Source organism: Sus scrofa, chromosome 3 (genome assembly GCF_054392235.1).
Source record: "Sus scrofa isolate SSC_HxYL_T2T_F1_AM1 chromosome 3, Sscrofa_HxYL_maternal_Yorkshire_Landrace_v2.0, whole genome shotgun sequence".
Taxonomy (NCBI): domain Eukaryota; kingdom Metazoa; phylum Chordata; class Mammalia; order Artiodactyla; family Suidae; genus Sus; species Sus scrofa.
Window position 1 is genome coordinate 26,190,233 of NC_139385.1, and position 19,694 is coordinate 26,209,926.

At 40.3% G+C, this 19,694-nt stretch overlaps 1 long non-coding RNA gene and 1 pseudogene across 6 annotated transcripts in view; both read left to right on the forward strand.

Annotated features, from left to right (window-relative positions):
* Nucleotides 1-19,694, forward strand: part of LOC110258473 (uncharacterized) — a 365,891-nt gene that overhangs the window by 305,433 nt on the left and 40,764 nt on the right. For 2 of the 6 annotated variants that reach the window (XR_014840497.1, XR_014840498.1), the window contains exon 2: nt 8,301-8,433. The exons of the other annotated variants lie outside the window; for them this stretch is intronic. This is a non-coding gene — a long non-coding RNA (uncharacterized LOC110258473). The remainder of the gene's footprint in view (nt 1-8,300; nt 8,434-19,694) is intronic. 6 annotated transcript variants of the gene reach the window in all.
* On the forward strand, nt 15,441-18,580 carry LOC100621060 (proteasome subunit beta type-5-like; annotated as a pseudogene).

Here is a 19,694-nt window from a genome sequence, read left to right on the forward strand (position 1 = left end):
GGAACACGTTTGGAAGACCTGTCCATACTGAGTCCTTCTAGGTGACATGGGTTGGAGCAAAGAAGACAAACTCAAGTTACAAGGCAGGGGCGGGGGGTTAATCCTGCTTCTTGGGCACCCTAATTTTACAGAAATGGTTTGGAGCGTGGAGTCAACAGACAAGCTTTCTGTCATCTCATCCTGGCCATTCTGCCAACCGGATATATGAACCCTGGACAGGGTCATGTTACCCAGGCACAGTATCCCCATGCAACCAATGGGAACCATTGTAACACACAGACAGCTGCTGTGAGAGTTGGGTGGGTTTGTATGCAGTTCCGCACCTGACCACAGGACCTGGAGCCTCTGGTGCATGCCTGGTAGTGACTGGGACACGAGTTGGGGTGTTGACTCCCATGCCTTCTTGACTCTCCTTTGAGGAGCCATCCCAGCCAGAACGTCATGGAGCCCTTCCTTGGGGGGCCAAATATGCTTGCTCTGCAAACAGGTCATGAGGTGTTCCTGCTGTGGCAGAGCGGGTTCGCGATCTGGCGTGTGTCTGTGGCATTGCTGGTTCTATCCCTGGACCAGAGCAGGGGGTCCAGCGTCCAGCATTGCTCTTGATACCTCCGGCCTAGGCTGCACATATGGCTCGGACACTCCCTCTGGCCCCCAAACGTCCGCATGCCACAGGTACAGCCGAAAAAGAAAAAAGTGCCATGTCCCGTCAGGCTCCTGCTTGTCGACTGCAGAGTGGTTTGCTTGGAAAGGACACTGAACTTCTCCTGGGGAAAAGGAATATATATGGCATCCTAACATACATATGATGTATTGTATTTATTGCCTTTTCAGTGTAGGTACAGGCATACGTGTATCCATACACCTCCGTGATGTAATACATCTATCCACACACACATAACTCATGCACTCACACACTCACCCGCCCCCCAGACACACACACGGACAAGCTCCCGTCTGACACAGCCTAACTTCATCTCACCAGGCAAAGGCACATCGCCTCATTGAGGAGTCTCGTGAGCCTTCTCCATTTCCCTCCAAGGATTCCACTCTAATCCCATTCCTGAGCTTTCTTCTCAGATGTTGGAGCTGTGAGAGGAAGGTGGATTCAGGCTGTGGTGGGGGTGAGGGAAGGATTGGGACCCCCTGATAAGACACAGGGGACCACACCCTGGAGAGCCATGCTCTCCTTTCTGGCCTGCACTTGGGGAGGGCCTCTTGAGGTGGGCGTGGTTGTGTTGGATCCCCCTGGGGCACAGTGTGCCCTGGTGCTCTCATCTAGGCCCTGGGGTCGAGACGGAAGTCCCTGGATCCAAGCACTTCTCCAAACCGCCTTCCTCCATCCATGTGGGCCCTGCCTATTTCCCACCTACCCTCTGTCCTGCATGCTGGGCTAAGGGGTCCCCCAGGCCTGACAAGGTCCCAGCCCCACCGAGCTGCAGGCTGCCATCCAGTTGGAGGTGACCTGTCGCAGCAGGCACTCAAGCCGTCAGCAAAGAGCAGCGGGGGTGATGTTGGCCAGCAGCCGTGCACTGAAGGCCCTGTGTGAGAGGGAGGGCCCCCGGGTGGGGGGTGAGGGCCACCCCTTTCAGCATGGTGGCCAGAGAAGGCGTCCTGGAGGAGGTGGCCTTTGAGCTGAGGCTGGATAATAGGGCCCCAGCCATGGGGAGAGGCCAGCAGCCAGAACGGCCAGTGCAGGGACCCCGAGGAGGGAAGAAGCCAGGCTTGGAGTTCTCCACAGAAGCCCCCGGATGGTCAGAGCCAGATTGGGGAAGGCCTCCCTGGTGCCAGGAGAAAGGGAGGGGAAGGCATCGGACAGTTTTGGGTTTGGCAGCTTCATTTGGCCTTCTTTGGCATCTGTGGAACCAAAACAAACAATCAAAAAAAAAAAAAAAACACACAACAACAACTAAACCATACCACAGTGAGGATGCATGAGGGGAAAGATGAAGTTCCTTTCCCAGTTTCTCACACTTCCTCTCCTATTCAATGAAGCTTTGTGAGTTGAAAGGATGAATGTGAGACGGCCACAATGGTTTAGTGACAAGGGGACCTTTTATTGAAATCAAAACACAATCCTTATCCACGTTCAATGTGAGGGCCCAGGAATCCAATATGCAGGTATTCCTGAGAAGGTTAGGAAATGATATTGGCCTTTTGGAGCCAATTCCGATGAGGCACGCTGGTGCCAGCAGATGTAACTGGGAGGAGGGAGAGCATCAGGTCAAGAGAGCAGCTGGACTGGATAGGGAGAAATCCACTGTCCCTGTCTAGGGCGATGTCACAGGTGTAGGTCTTGGCGTGGCTGTGTGTGTTTCGACCCAGCTGTCTGTCTGACCAAGGCATCCAACCTGGGTGGGACTTGGGAAGGCCGAGCCCTCCCGGTGCGAGCTTCCTGCTTCCTGGGGAAGCTGAGGAGCGAGGGGTTGCCCTGGGACTCACGGGCACCTGTGGGCCCTGTGTGGGACCGCAGGCACCACAACCCTGCTGGGGCAAGGCTGGAGCTCGAAGTGGAGGTGGGCCAGCCTTTGTCTCATGGCCGCGTTTTCCCTTCTGAGCTGCAGGAGCTGTCTCTCCGCCCACAGAGCTGCCATCCCAGTTTCGTGGGCTCTTGTCTCATAGAAGAGGATCTCGTTCTGGTAAGAGACAGCGGTCCTGGCCACCTCTCTGCCCACGTCTTCCGCTCGCTTCTTGTAGACTCTGCCCTGCTGACACAGAGAGCCCAGGTGCCTGAACACCTGGGGGCATTTCTTCTGGAAGGCAAGGCCATGAGCCTCCTCCTCAATGGATCTTCTGAGGAGCAGCTTGAGGTGCTCTTCATGTAATTGAGGCAGCATCCTGAGTTGGAGCCGAAGCTCCTGAACCTCCCTTTCCAGCTGCGTGTCCTCGGCCTGCAAGGATGCGCACTCGGTTTGGAGCCTTTGTACTTGTCCCGCCAGCTCTCCATTGAGTGGATGGTCTTCAGGCCGTTTTCTGGAGATGGCCTCGATGTCCTCTTCGTGCTGTTGCAGGGGCCCATTGCCGTGCCCAGGGTCCCTGAGACGCTTCCAATGGGCTTGCGGCCGCCGTGCCGGGGGCTGGTCGTCGTCTGCCACTTGGGTTCCCTCTGCTTCCCAGGGCTCAGGCCAATGGGTGGTCTTCAGGGTGCTTTCAGCCAGAGATGGCAGCTGGCTCCCTTTCTCCTCCAGGACCCGCCGGCTCCGTGTGTGTAAACGTGCCAGCACATCTTTCTGTCCCCTCAGGACCCGCATTCTCTGCTTCCATCCCTCTGTTTCCTGGCAGAGTCTTTCCAGGCATTGCTGCAGATGAGTGTTGTCCTTCAGCCCAGCCATGAGTTTCTTCTTCATCACTGCCTATTCTGTCACTGCCAAAAGTATCCATATGCGCTTCGAAGAAACAAAGGATGTAAGAGGATGGGTTGTAGTTTTAAAAGCATTGCTTTGATTCTATAAAGGAAATTTGAAAGTTCATGGTTGACATCACTTTACAATTTAGACAGGAATCAGAAAAAATATGACCGAAGTCACTGTGTTTATCTCGATGGACTTCACAGATGATTTTGAGTTATGTCTTCCTATGTTTCCTTTTTCTAACAATTTATCATTTTACATTGGTAGGAAATTTGGGATTGGTTATACCGGTCATTGAAGATTCTTGGCTCCACAATCCTATGAGCTATTTTCAGAGTGTGTTGCCATTCTTGGATGCCTGCTATTCCTCTGTTGGCACTCCAATTTCCTGTCAGAAAATACAGCCATTTCATATCATGGGTGTGCAGCGCAGATGTTTCTGTGTATCAGTTTTGGGACCTCAGAATGCTTTCTTGTGGCTGCCATGGCATATGATTGCTAAGAAGCCATCTACAACCCACTAGTGTATTTGGTTAGCATGTTACGTAGAGTCTATGTGACACTCATCGTTGCTTCCTATGTCTGGGGTCCTCTTGCATACTTCTGTACAGACCATGGCTACATTTACCCTATCCTTCTGTGCATCCAATGAAATTAGACGTGTCTTTTGTGATATCCCTCATCTCCTGGCCATTTCTTGCTCTGACCCTCACACAGACCAGCTTCACCCCTTCGACTTTGTGGGCTCTATTGAGGTAGTCACTGTTCTGATTGCCCTGATCTCCGATGGTTTCATTCTGCTGGTGAATCTTTTTTTAAAATTACATAATTAATTTTATTACATTTATAGGTATACAACAATCATCACAGCCAAATTTTATAGTATGTCCGTCTCAAACTCTAAGTATATCCCCCACCCCCCAACATGTCTCATTTACAAACCACAGGATTTTCAAAGTCTGTGAGTCACTATCTGTTCTGAAAAGAAGTTCATTGTGTCCTGTCTTTTATCTTCTCCACGTAAGTGGTAGCATTTGATGTTGGTGTCTCATTGTCTGACTTCACTTCGCATGATCATGTCTAGGTCCATCCATGTTCCTAAAAATGCCACTATTTCCTTCTTTTTTGGTGTCTGAGTAATATTCTGTTGTGTATATGTATGACATCTTCTTTATCCACTCCTCTCTTGATGGATATTTAGGTTGTTTCCATGACTCAGCTCTTGCAAATAGTGCTGCAATGAACATTGGAGTACATGTGTTTATTGAGTCATGGTGTTCTCTGGATAGATGCCCAGGAGTGGGATATCTGGATCGAATGGTAGTTCTATGTTTAGTTTTCTGAGGAATCTCCATACAGCTTTCCACAGTGGTTGCACCAGTGTACAATCTCACCAACAGTGTACTAGGGTTCCCTTTTCTCCACACCCTCTCCAGCACTTTTTGTTTGTAGACTTTTGGATGATGGCCATTCTGGCTGGTATAAGGTGGTACCTCAGAGTGGTTTTGATTTGCATCTCTCTAATAATGTGTGACATTGAACATCTTTTCATGTGTTTCTTGGCTATCTGTATGTCTTCTTTGGAGAATTGTCTGTTTAAATCTTCTGCCCATTTTTTGATAGGCTTGTTTGTTTGTTTGTTTGTTTGTTTTGGTATGGAGCTGCAGAGGTTGTTTATAAATTTTGGAGATGAATCCCTTGTCAGTGGATTCACTTGCAAAGATTTTCTCCCATTCTGTGGGTTGTCTTTTTGTGTTGTTTAGGGTTTCCTTTGCTGTGGAGAAACTTTGAAGTTCAATTAGGTCCCTTTTGTTTATTTTTGGTTTTGTTGTCAATACTCTGAGAGGTGGATCTGAGAAGATGTTGCTGTCATTTATGTAAGAGAGTGTTTGGCCTATGTTTTCCTCTAGGAGTTTGATAGTGTTTGGTCTTATATCTAGGTCTTTAATCCATTTGGAGTTTATTTTTGTGTATAGTGTTAGGGAGTGTTCTCATTTCATTCTTTTCCATGTGGCTGTCAAGTTTTCCCAGCACCACTTATGGAACAAGCTGTCCTTTCTCCATTGCATATTCTTGCCTCCTTTGTCATAGATGAATTTGCTGTAGGTGTGTGGGTTGAATTCTGGGCTTTCTATCCTGTTCCACTGTCTCTGTTTCTGTCTTTGTGCCAGTACCATGCAGTTTTGATGAATGTTGCTTTGTAGTATATTCTGAAGTTGGGGAGCCTGATTCCTCCAGCTCCATTTTTCTTTTTCAGGATGTCTTTGGCTATTCTGGGTCTTTTGTGCTTCCAAACAAACGTTAAAATATTTTGTTCGAGTTCTGTGAAAAATGTCCTTGGTAATTTGATAGGGATTGCATTGAATGTTTAGATTGCCTTAGGTAGTATAGTCATTTTGATAATATTAACTCTTCCAATCCATGAGCATGGTATATCTTTCCATCTCTTTGTGTCATCTTTGATTTCTTTCATGAGTGGCTTGTAGTTTTCAGAGTACAGGTCTTTTGTCTCTTTAGGTAGGTTTACTCCTAGGTATTTTATTCTTTTGGATGCGATAGTAAACGGGATTGCTTCAATAATTTATTTTTCTGCTCTTTCATTGTTAGTGTATAGAAATGATGTGGATTTCTGTGTATTGATTTTGTATCCTGTGACTTTGCCAAATTCATGGACGAGCTCTAACAATTTTCTGGTAGAGTCTTTAGGATTCTCTATGTATAGAATCATGTCATCTGCAAATAGGGATAGTTTTACTTCTGCCTTTCTAATTTGGATTCCTTTTTATCTGTCTCCATTTTAATCTTTTAACTTTTGTTGTTGACATGGATTGTGCTTATTACATTGTTCTATTCCAAGTTAAGACCAGTATTTGGACTTAAAATAATGGATTAAGTGGAACAATTGTAACTCTATAGAGTTAAATCTGATTCATTTATTTATTGAAATCACTTATCATATGCAAAAAAGTACATATTCATAAGTTGGATTGCTGAGTGTGAAATTCTTCTATACTGATGAGGGAATGTATACTTAGAAATGAAATCTTGAAATAGATCCATATTTATTTAAATGAATTAATTTTGCTTATTTGTCTCATATCAGGTGTCTTCCCTGGAGATCTATCACAGAAGTATTCATTTATCTATCAGTTCATTTACCTAATAGAGTAGGTACCTGTGTGGGGAAGTGAAAATGAAGTAAGATTGGAAATGAGGACTGAGGATGATTTTGTGGTATGGCATCAAAGTATAATCGCCTCAATTTAGTCACTTTTAAGTTAAAAAATAAAGTTATATACATATTCAGAGTTTATATTACTTTTGAAGCTTTCAAAAAACTGTAGGGCATATTTAATGTGGTTTATCTTTATCTTTGGATCTAAAACTTCAGAAGAAGCCATTGTGGAAAACCCTGAATGCTAAAGTGATTTGTGGGTGATTCTATCCAACCAATAATAAACCAAAAACAAATCTATCCAACCAATAAAAAATATCACTCCAGATATTTGAGGGAAGGCAATAAAACTAATAACCAAAGAAAGCAGGTGCATCATATTGAAGAGATGTTTCCTCAATAGTGAAATCAAATATACCCTGAATAGTTAACAAAGGTCAATGACATCATTTCCTATTCTCAAATGCTTTCAGAATAACCATGAAATCATGTTCAAGTTCCCAGGGCACTGTCTCCATGGGGAGAGTCACCCATAAATTCCTCTGAATGCAATCAGACTAGTAATCACATGGGGGAACAAGAAGGCATTTCTTGTTTTGGATGAGTAGATGGCACTGATTATCATAATTACTAGAATCCTTCCAGTGAAAACTATCAACCTGTTTTCAATTTCAAATCACAGACATGAGTTTTAGTCACCAATGCCAGACTCAGCACACTATACCATGAATGTGAATTATCTTTTCATAACTATCCCTTCTGCAGAAAGACTGTGTTTTCATCACTGTTATTGTGTTTTTGAAAAGGAGTAAACAACCTTGTTTCTACATGCTATAAGTCAAATACCAGGACTCAAGGTCCAAAGCACTCTGAAGGTGGAGTAAGCATTTCTTTAAAGCTCCACCTAGGATCCTGGCTAAGTAAAGATGCTGATCATCAGGCCAGAGTTGTTGATACTGTGTCTATGCCTCAGATAGTCCTAGTATTTGGTAGGGCTTTCAGTGATTCCGGAACATGACCTTACCATTCTCTCTTACCATCATGCATCCACAGTGTTTTATTTGTGCTGTAGATATCCATGGCCTCTTTTTATTAGCATCATATAAGAGACTGGGTTGTCAGAGTGTAAATTCCCCAAGAGAAGACTGAGTCATGAACAATATAATGTTTACTTGGTATATGTTTCAAAGACATATATGTTTACATGTAATGGATATAGGATATTTATTTGGTAAAAGATTCTAGGAAGCAAAAATGACAGAATGGGGATGGTGAGGATAAGAAAGAAGAAAGCTAATAAAGTATGCAAAATGAGTAAATTACAGCTGTATTTTTTCATATTTAAAAAGTTTTCTTGAAGTATACTTAATTGGCAACGTTGTGATAATTTCTGCTGCATAACAAACTGACTCAGTTATACAGGTACACACAGCCATTCTATTTCAGATCCTTTACCCAGATAGATTTTCACTGTATATTGGGTAGAGTTTTCTGTGCTATGCACCAGGTCCCCTTTGGCAAGTCATTCCAAATACCACGGTGTGAAAACCCCAGTCCATCCACACCCACAGAAGTCCCCTTTGGTAAACATAAATTTGTTTTCAAACGCTGTGAGTTTTTTTTTTTTCTTCTGTTCTGCAAATGAGGTCATTTGTATCCTTTATTTTAGATTCCACATGAAAGTGATGTTTGTTTTTCACTTTCCAACTTGGCATAGTATGAGTACCTCTAGGTCCATCCATGGTGATCGTAATGGTGTTATTTCATTCTTTCTTCAGGCTGAGTGACAACCCATTGTATACAGGGACCACATCTTCTGTATGCAACTATGTTGCCATCACCTTAAGATGTTTTGAAGTTTTCCTTTAAATATCTATGAAGAATTGTTCAAATGAAGGCTAAGGAGCTGAGGTATTTATCCATTGAGTTCTATGCCTTCTTAGTTGAGCACTTTTCTTAGCCCATCAGATCTCAGGCACTTCCAAAGCACCTTGAAGATAATCTGAGGATGATTTCAGGATCCTTTGACCTCAGGAAGAGAAGTCAAACACCTGAAATGGGAAGTTACCAGCACACCAGCATGGCTGTAGGTCAAGTCAGAGGTGACCGAGAATGACAAAGGATGGGAAATAGATGTGTCTGCTATAGCGACATCCACATTATTAAGTGGATGGCAAAGGCAAAAGAATACCAAATAGACTTTTGAAAGAAAATTAACAAGAGTTCCCATTGTGGCTCAGTGGTGAAGAACCTGAGTAGTGTCTGTGAGGATGAGAGTTTGATCCCTGGCCTTGCTCAGTGGGTTAAGGATCCAGCATTCCTGCAAGCTGCAGCATAAGTTGCAGATGCAGCTCAGAACCTGTGTTGCTCTGGCTGTGGTATAGGCAGGCAGCTGCAGCTCTAATTGGACCCCTAGCCCCAGATCTTCTGTATGCTGCAAGTGAAGCCCTGAAAAGAAAAAAAAAATATGTATATACCTGATAAGCTGACATTTCCTCCTCTCCTTCCTGGATCACTTTCTCATCAGTATTATGCTGAGGAACCACACAGCATTTTCAAAGGCCTCAGGATACTTCCTTCCCCTGCTCCTATCACAAACACCAGGCAGAAGGACCTTGAAATTCTGAAAAGGCCCTCTTCTACCCTTGGTCTCAAGAGAGATTCAGGACAAATCCCCTCCTATATGGAGACCAAACTGTGAACTTATTCTTTCATATTTATATGTGTTGTCTCTTCATATAGGTATGAGAATATTCTGCTAACATGCAGTATGTGGACTACACTAACTTGCCCCTTCCAAACTCATGTAACAGGAGACTGCATTGCCTTTTCTTGACCTCCCAAATAGACTTCTGGACTTTGGTTAACATGTCCACCACACAACAACAATAGGATATCTTTGTTCCCACTATCTTTGCATTTTTAAAATATGGATAGTAAGGTTAAAGGTTTGTAAGTATTTCCTAATATATTTACAGTGGGGCCAAAACTGAGTCTAAATTCAATGTCACTAAAGGGTTGAAGAAGCTCAGTTCTTGGGAGAATTATTAATCTAGTGCATGCATTATGTTTTCAGTATTGGTGAAATTACCATGCCAGAAACACCCCATAATCTAGCCTAGGGCATTTCCTTTCCTATTTCATAATGTACCTAAATGCATTGAGGGGCATTTTCTTCTTAACCTCTTCTTTTTCATTTTACACATAGCACATATCACAAGCAAATAGGAAAATTAATTCTCTTGAAGCATGTGAAGAGAGGGCAGATGACCTTTCCACACATCTCCACAGATCCCAGTTATATGACACAAGTAAAACAAAAATGTGTTACTCAGCTCATACAATTTTGCCTGCATGTTTGAGAATCTAACATCATGGGAACAAATTATAATGAAGAAGTTCAGTTTTTGTTTAATTTTCAGGAAGTGTTCTCTGGTGGTCTAATATTTAGGATTTAGTGCTTTCATAGCTGCAACCCAGGTTTGATTTCTGGTCTGGAAACTGAGATCCCATATCATACAGTTGCCAAAAAATGCTGTGGATTTTACAGAATGAGGAAAGGAAACATATGTAAGAGTCATTGGCTTTATTAGCTGTGTTGAATATGAGAAGTATGGATGTTTGTAGTTTTTAATCATTTTGAAATACTATATGTGTGTACATATGTATATGTATATATATGTATATGTGTGTGTGTGTGTGTGTGTGTGTGTGTATCTACTGATGACATCTCCCTTGTTTGGTTTGTGCTAATGAATCTATGTTTTTACTTTTTGGTCAATACTTAGTCAATATGGTGAACAGAATTTTGGAAAGATTAAATCATGGGGCAGACTTAATATTGCAAATTCCTCTTGAATTTAAATTCTGATGGTCTTGAAATTCAAATTTAGTGACCTCCAGAAGTTCTAGTTTTTAAGACTATGAGTTTAAATATTATAGTTCATGTTAAGTTCTTAACCAGTAGATGAATGGACTATACCTTCCATTTCATCATTTTCTATAGGGATAATTATATTTTCCAGCTCTATTTATGGAGTAGATAATATTGTCTTCATTGTCCTAACATGCCACCTCTCTCATATAACACAGTTGTATACAATCATGAGCTGTTTCTGAGTTCTCTATTCTGTTCCACTGATGTATGTGCCCACCCTTGTACCAATGCTACATTGTCTCAAAAACCCTAGCCTGTATAAGTTTTAATATCTGACAGTGACAATCTTTTCAAGTGTCTAACTTATTCTTCATATTTTGCATTTTCTAAGTACATTCTAAGTTGGTGCCAAATCCCCCAATGAGGTTGTATTTGCAAAGGCATTAAGGAAATAAATTAATTTCAGCAGAATTGACATCTTTAAAACATCTAGTTCTGCAATCCACAAACATATTACGTCTGTCAACTTCTTAGGCCTTCTGTCATGTTTTTAAATAATTGTTTTAACTTTTTTTCCTTTTGTGGGTGTTCAGTTTAGTTTTTATACAATAGTCTATCATTAGGGAATTTCCATTATCTTTTTTTTTTCTTGCATTTTAGGGCCACACCCATGGCATATGGAGGTTCAGAGGCTAGGGGTCAATTTGGAGCTACAGTTGTGAGCCTACACCACAGCCACAGCAACACAGGATCCAAACAACATCTACAACCTATATCACAGCTCATGGCAATGCCAGAGCACCAACCCACTGAGCAAGGCCAGGGATACAACCCTCATCCTCATGGATCATAGTCAGTTGTGTTAACTGCTGACCCAGGAAGGGAACTCCCCGTATAATTATTTTCATAACAGTTTGGAAGCACCTGACTTTTTAAAAAAATGAAGGAAGGAGGAGTTAGGAAAGTAGAGGTAGAGACAATGTGAACCTTACCTTAAAATCTGTTCATTCAAAACATGGGTTGTAGCCCTGATGAAAGATGAATCAAAGGCATAAGAATAACTTTCAAATCAAAACATAGTAAATATTCCTTATTTCTATGACTGTCAAGTCCAGCTGACTGAATCTGGATGAAACAATCTGTTGTCCTGTCCATGTATATTTAATCAAGTAAAATTTTAGTCCTTCAAAGGAATCATGCCATATCTAGTTCCTCTTGTTTTTCATTATTGTCTTTCTTTTTCATCTTACACATCATACAATGATATCCTTTGCCAGCCCCTGAGGCATTTGAAACAGCATTCTATACAGTGATGTTTCTCTGGGTTAGATAAGAATATTTATAATAGTTTAGTGTGTGATTTTATGTGGTACAATAGTTAACATGTTTAATAAGTTTTTACTTTTCATAAAATGTGCTAGGAAAATAAAACTATGCTGTTAAACCCACCATTTCAGTGATACTGTGTTAGGGTAACAGCGAGTGTCCGAATGCCTACCAATTGTTCTTTTTCAGATAGAATAAACTGTAGAGGCAAGGATGACTCAATATGCAACACAGGAAAAACATCAGAAAATTCAAAAATCAGCACACAGTGCTGAGACTCACTTCTAGAGGAAGTGAAATGCATCTATGTGCAATAAAGTGGGCATGTTAAGGTCTATGGCAAGGTAGCTAAATCATCCTCTATCATAAAAACCATTACATAACATTTAAATTCATAAAAACATAGTTGAAGGAGAGCACAATTTAATAAATCAAATAGGAATACCCATTGCGGCCTAGTAGAAATGAATCTGATTAGGAACCATGAGGTTGCAGGTTCAATCCCTGGGCTTGCTCAGTGGGTTAAGGATCTGGTATGGCTGTGACCTGTGGTGTATGTCACAGATGTGGCTCAGATCTGACATTGCTGTGGCTGGGGCAGGGGCTGGCAGCTACAGCTCTGATTGGACCCCTAATCTGGGAACATCCATATGCCATGGGTGAGACCCTAAATGCAAAAAACAATAATAAATAAATAAAATATCAAACAGTGGAATAAAAATATTTGGATATGTGGAATTATTATGAAGTCAAGTAAATCAAAGTCTATTAAATGACCTTAAAAATGGTTTTCCTTGGAGACAGAGACTGAAGTTGCAAGGGTAAGAAGCAGAAAGCTATTCCTTATTTTAATTCATTCTAAAATTTGATACAGTTTAACTAATTACATGTTTGCTTTTTCATTTATTTACTTACTTATTTTGGACTTGGAAATCTAAATTGAACCCCCCTATTTTTTGGCCACAACCATGGTGTGTGGAATGTCCCAGGGCCAGGTATTTAAATTGCACCAACACAGTGGCCAGAGACTTGGCAGTGACAATGCTAGTTCCTTAACCTACTAGGCCCACAGGGAACTCCCAATTATCTCTTCTAAATAAAAAACCTTTTGAAAAATATCAGGATTTCCATTCTGGCCACATATTTTTAATGACATATTGTTGACAAAACTATAGAGGGTCTGTAAAGACCTTGAAATGAGAACCAGGACAGAACAGAAAAGAAAAATATCATGGCTACTCTATATCCTAGGTTGTAGTGGTTTCTAAATTTGGCTCCAGGTTCTATAATGGAGGTGAGTCTTGTATTTGCTTTTTTTTTTTTTTTGAGAGAATTAACATCTTTATTACAACAGACCATCCAATCCATGTACATGACATGCCTCTCCATTTAATTTTTTAAAATTATTAATTATGTTTTCTTAGCAGTTATGGGACTATTAAGATTATCTATTTCATATTGGGTGAGGTATGGAGGTTTGTGTTTTTCAAGAAATTGGTCCATTTAATTTGAGTTGTCAAATTTATATGTGCAGAGTTGTTCTTAGTATTATTTTTCTCCTTTTGATAACTGCAAGGTCTGTAGTGATAGTTTTCTTCATTCCTGATATTAAAAAATTGTCTTTTTTCTTTTCTTTTGTCAATGCTGTTAAAAAGTTTTGTCAATCTTATTGATCATGTATTTACTTTTTTATTTAATTTTTTGTGTATTTATTTACTCACTTGACTTGATAGGGCCACACCCACAGCATGTGGAAGTTCCCAGGCTAGGGGTTAAATTAGAGCTGCAGCTGCTGGCCTGTACCACAGCTCACAGCAACACCAGAACAATACCAAACTGGGCAAGGCCAGGGATCAAAACCATGTCCTCATACATACTAGTGGAGTTTGTTACAGCTGAGCCCAACAGGAAATCCATGAATCTTGATTTAAATTGCTCTAAAATGATTGGGTTTATCTTCCATGTAATGCCTTTGCATAATAAATTTTCAACAGATGACATCTCCTGAAATGCAATGTTTTCTCCAATGGTTCATCACACAGTTATTGTCCTTAATGGCTTGGATGGCCAAATGGAGTCAAACTGTGCTGAGTGAATTCATCCTCATGGGAATCGCAGACCTTTGTGAGCTTCAGGCTCCCTCCTCTGGACTGTTCTTCATCACCTGTGCCATATCAGTGGGTGACTTGGGCATGATCATCCTCACCAGGTTGGACCCACATCTACAGATACCCATGTACTTCTTTCTCAGACACCTAGCTGTCACTGATCCTGGTTATTCAGTGCTGTGAGACACAAAATGTTGGTAAACTTTGTAGCTGATTGAAATACAATCTCCTATGATTGGTGTGCTACACAGCTGACTTTCTTCATTTTGTTCATCTTTAGTGAACTCTTCATTCTGTCGGCAATGGCCTTTGACTGCTACATGGCCATCTGTGACCCTCGGCTCTGCATGGTAGTTATGTCCCAAAGAGTATGCTGAGTGTTGGTCACAGTCCCCGATTTTACAGTGTCTTTGTTTCTCTGATAATCACCATAAAGATATTTATTTCATCCTTTTGTGGCTATAATGTCATTAGTCATTTCTACTGTGGCAGCCACCCCTTGTTAACTTGGCTGTGCTCAAGCACATGAGAAATTGAGCTGTTCGTACTGACCTGTTCAGTGTTTAATGTGGTTTCATCTCTTCGGATAGTCCTTGTGTCCTACATATGGATCCTTGAGGCCGGTCTCAGGAAGAACACCTCACAGGGAAGACACAAGGATTTCCCCAACTGTGGATTGCACCTGACAGTGGCAGCTGTATTATATGCAACTCCATCCTTTATGTACATGCAGCCCAAGTCCAGACACTCCTTTGAAGCTGATAAAATGGCCTCTGTATTTTAAACTTTGGGAATCCCCATGCTGAATCCTATGATCTACAGCTGGAGGAACAAAAAAGCAAAAGGTGCTCTGCAGACGATACAGAAAAATCTGCACAAACACCCTGCATAAAATTGAATATGGAATGTGTATATGATGCATTTGGTTATAGAATACTGTTTACTATATGTGATAAACAATTAGAACGCAATCTTTTGTCAACAGAAGGCAACATACAGATTTTTTTCTTGCTTTCAACTTAAAAATGTTCAAGTAGTGATGATCTCTCTGGTATCAGCTTTGATATGCTTCAAATTTCAGTGCAAGAGACTACCATCCAGATCACCGTTCTCACACTGCCGAGCATGTTACAGTGGAGGGCAAACCTTTTTTTATGGCATCTATCATTAAATAATCTCTCTTTTTTTGAAATTTTATTTTTTACAGAATAAAATACACATATTTAAACAATTACATTCACACAGATTATTATATCATGGATCTTAAGAAACAGTGACTCCCTCTGGAGAAGTGGGATGGAAAATATGCTGAGACAAATAGGAAATTTATTCTATACTTTATCCCATTTTGTATGGCTTTCATCTTTACCATTTAGTATTATCTATTACATTTCAATTTTTCCTTAAAAATTAGCTTTGTATTAAAATTTTGTATATTATGCAACTAAGATTTATAAAGAAGAAATCCTTATATACCATTAAATATTTTATATAGTAAATAATCTTTCTAAGAAAAGGCTTCCTATGTGTTTTAATAAATGTTTTCTGTGTCTTACACAACATTTAAATACTAGTGCCTGTCACACTGATCTACTGACACACAGAGGATGGCAGCTAGTGTTCTTTGTCCTGGGCATTTATACAGCAATGAGTAACATATCATCATAACTGCCTAAGGATGCTTTAACTGTCTTGTCTCAGTTGGTGGCACCTTAGATTTCTGTTAAATTATGATATGTGAACATTTATAAGCATAAGGATACACAAATAAAAGTATAGCTCTTTTCAGTGTTTCCATTGTGGCTCAGCATGTTAAGAACCTGACATTGTCTCCAGGAGGATGTGGGTTTGACCTCTGGCCTCACTCAGTGGGTTACGGATCCAGTTTGGATCCAGTGTTGCTGTGGCTTTGGCATAGGCCCTCAACCACAGCTCTGATTTGGGACAGAGCTGGGACACTTCAATATGCTGCAGGTGTGGCCTTGACAAGGAATAAAAAAGGTATAACTCTTTTCCAGTGGCATAAATGTCCTAATTAAAAATCCAGAAGTATTTCCAAGTGTTTCCCCCATGAGAAAAGTGAGGTTGCAATGTTGGTAGATATAAGGTCAGCATACAAAAACATAGTTATTTTGCTATAATATTAGCATAAAACAGACAAAAACCACAATACTAGGTAATAAACTATATAGGAAAAATCTGTAAAGTTCTTAGGAAACAACTTGTGTAACTTCATTGTTAGGACATATGGAAACGTTTCTGAATAGGAAAGAAGACATGCATGCAGCAAAATATCATTGGCTGGAAGAAATAAACATGATGAAGTCATTTGTGCCTATATTGCTCCATATGTTTAATGCAATAACAATCAGAATTCCACTCAAGATAGTATTAACATTTACATGGAAATGCAAATGATTGAGAACAATCAGGACAATATGGTAGTAGAGGAAGGATTCCAGAGGACTTCCAGTATCAGACATCAGGTCCTTAAATGAGGCTAGATTATTTTAACAGTTGTGTCATCAATGCATGAATGGACAGAAAGACCAATAAAGTAAATGAAAGTAAATTCAATATACAGACTCACCCATATAATTTCACTTGATTTCAAAAAAAACCTCCACTGAAATATAACAAAGAAAGAAGGGGTTTTCAGTAAATTGATCTTGTTCAATTAGGTTTCCTATGTAAAACAGGGACCATAGTCATTGACTTGCTGTATAAGTAAAACTTAAATAAGATGTGTCATAAATAGAAATATGCAAGCTAAAATCACACAGTCCCTTGAAGAAAAGGAAGTAATATTATTATTTGGGTCAAGCCCAGTTTTCCAAAATGAAGTGCAAAAATTGTAACACCAAAAGATAAATAATATCACTCTTTCCAAAATTATAACTTTTTTTTATCAAAATACACCATAGGAGAGTGAAAAGCAAATCCTGAGAGAGTATATTTGAAACACATGCACCCTACAAAGTACTGGTATCAGACATTTGTAAAAAGAATAAAACAAACAGATAACAGGTTGCCTATCAGTGTGACCTAGTAAATCAACCTATTAAGGAAAAAAAAGGCGAAATACCTGACCAAACACTTCACAAAAGAGTGTGTCAGAACATCCAAAAAATACATAAATATATTTCCAAAATTACTCATTATTAGATAAGTGCAATTTAAGATTATAATATGATATCACTATACACCCACCAGGATAGCTTTTAGCTTTTAAATTTTACTCAAAAATTACTTTGGACAATTCAAATTTGATATGAACATAAAGAAACTAAAACTCTCAGTTTCTTTACGGACTATATGATGCTATACAAACTTTAGAAAAATCAGTGCAGTGAATACTAGTTTTTAGTTATGTATTCTCTGTGATGCAGAAATTCCATTCCTGAGTGGTTAGGTCTACTGGAGGATATGTAATAGCTTGTCTTGGAACATGTATTCATTATAGATATCAGGTGAAAAAGAGCCCAGGTATTATGGGTCAGTATGTAATGGCACACTCAGCATTCACACAATGTATTCTATAAGTAGTAAGGTAATGGAGGGAATGGGATGTGGGAGAAGAATGGGAAAGGGGACGAAGGAGGAGAAAAATAAATGGATACAATAAGGGAAAGATACCATACTCTCTATAAGTTACATCAATATACACACATATGAAAGATAATGAGCTGTACTCCTAAGATACCACCACTTTGTGTGTTGTACTTTTTTTTTTTTTAAAGAATCTGTGATACACTGAAAGGGGTACTAGCTGTAAGCAAGAATGACAGGTTGATTTTGCACTTAGAATTCAATCAATGTAATTAATATCATTATATTTTAAAAACAAAATAGGTTAATACTAAAATTCAATACCCATTTGTAATAAGCTGACTAGCAGACTAGAAAAGAAAAAAATGATTTTATAAATAATTACATATAAACTTCTACATATAGGGAGATGGTGAATAGGCAGAACTCTGAGAATTTTTAGGGCAGTGAAAAGACACTATTTGATACTATGGAGATGGATACATGTCATTAGATTTTTCTAGGAAAGCTGATAGCCATGAACCAGCACCAGTTTTTCAGACTAGGGGGTTATGTGGATCTGCTGGACCTGGGTCCAGGGAGCCCTGGCAATGGGCTGAGCCTGGTGGTGCCCACCTGGGGTGTCGCAGAGGAGGCAAGAATCAAAATGCTTCTGTTGCAGCAGACTCCCCGGTCACAGCAGGTGCCTCTGCTGCTTCCCAGACAGTAAAAAAAGGTGACAGAGATCAACCCATACATGCTGGGCACCAGGGCTGGAGGTCCTGGCTCAGCAGTGACAACTCTATGAGCTTCAAAATGCATCTCACTAACAGCTGCCTCCAAGCTGCTTGTCAGTGTGGTGTATCAGTATAAATAAAAGCATTGGGCTATCCATGGGCACCATGATCTGTGGTTGGGGGAAGAGAGCCCTGGCCTCTTCTATGTCGACAGTGAAGGAAACTGGATCTTGGGGGCAGCCTTCTCTGTAGGTTCTGGCTCTATGCATGCTTACTGGTTCATGGATCAGGGTGACATCTAGGACCTGGAGGTGGAACAGGCTTATCATCTGGCCCATCAAGACTTCTACTGAGCCACCTAAAGTGATGCCTACTCAGGAGGCTCAGTCAACCTCTACCATGTCTGGGAGGATGGCTGGACCCACATCTCCAATGACAATGTAGCTTATCTACGTTACAAGTATAGTGAATCTTTCCCCTGATGGAGGGTGTATATGGCTGTTTGCATTTTGGTGGGGGTGACTGTTGGTAATATGGATATGGCTTGCCATCCTCTTGTGGAGGGGTCTCCGATTGTACTGATCATTTTTTTTTAAGCTCTGGTGCAATGACCTTCATGTGTTACCAGTTGTTAGTGAGCTGCTGCAGAGGTCATTATTTGTTTTACTTGGATGTTAACATTACACTCTTTGACCTCAAAACAACAACTACAAAAATATCTACATAAAATATCTAATGCAGCACTGAAACACTTTAATATAACCCCCTGAAAATGATCTCACATGTAGGAGACCCAGTCTCTATACTCATTAATAGTCAGATTATATTGGACATAGTATTTATTTCACTATGATAAAGAAATAAAGGTACAAAAAAAAGAAATTAGAAACTGCCACTTTAAAAAATTGATGAATATTATGATTAACTCCACAGTGAAAGATCTATACATAATGTATGAAAAATAACAAGTGACTTTAGTGAAGTTACTGGATACAAAAATTTAGAAAAATCAACTTTATTCCTACATCCTACTCACAGCAATTAGAAAATAACATTGAAAGATTATAACAATTATAAAACCACAAAAAATAAACCTAATTTAGGAATAAATACAAAAAAAAAATCTAAGCCCTGAGCAATCACAGGTATAAAAATTTAACAGCTTTTTTTTTGGGGGGGGCGGATTGCTCCCAGCATGTGGATATATCCTGGGGTTGGACCCACACCACAACCGGGGCATGAAATCCTTAATGCATTAAGCCAACAGGGAACTCTTGAAAATATTGAACAATTGTACAATAAGTAAATAAAGGAAAACCGATACCAAATTTGTCCATGGAGTGGCAAACTTATTACTGTAGCAAAGTCTAAAATCTTCAGATTGATCCATAAATTCAATATAATCCCACATAAATCCTCTCTCCCTCCCTTCCTCCCTTCTGCCCTTTCTTCCTGTTTCTTTTTTACCTCCCTCCTTTCCTTCCTTCCTTTTCCTTCCTTCCTTTCCTTCATTCCCTTCTTTTGTCTTCCTTTTAGAACCTTGAAGGTGTATTATAAAATTGATTCAGAAAGTAAAGCACAAAAAATAGCAAAGAT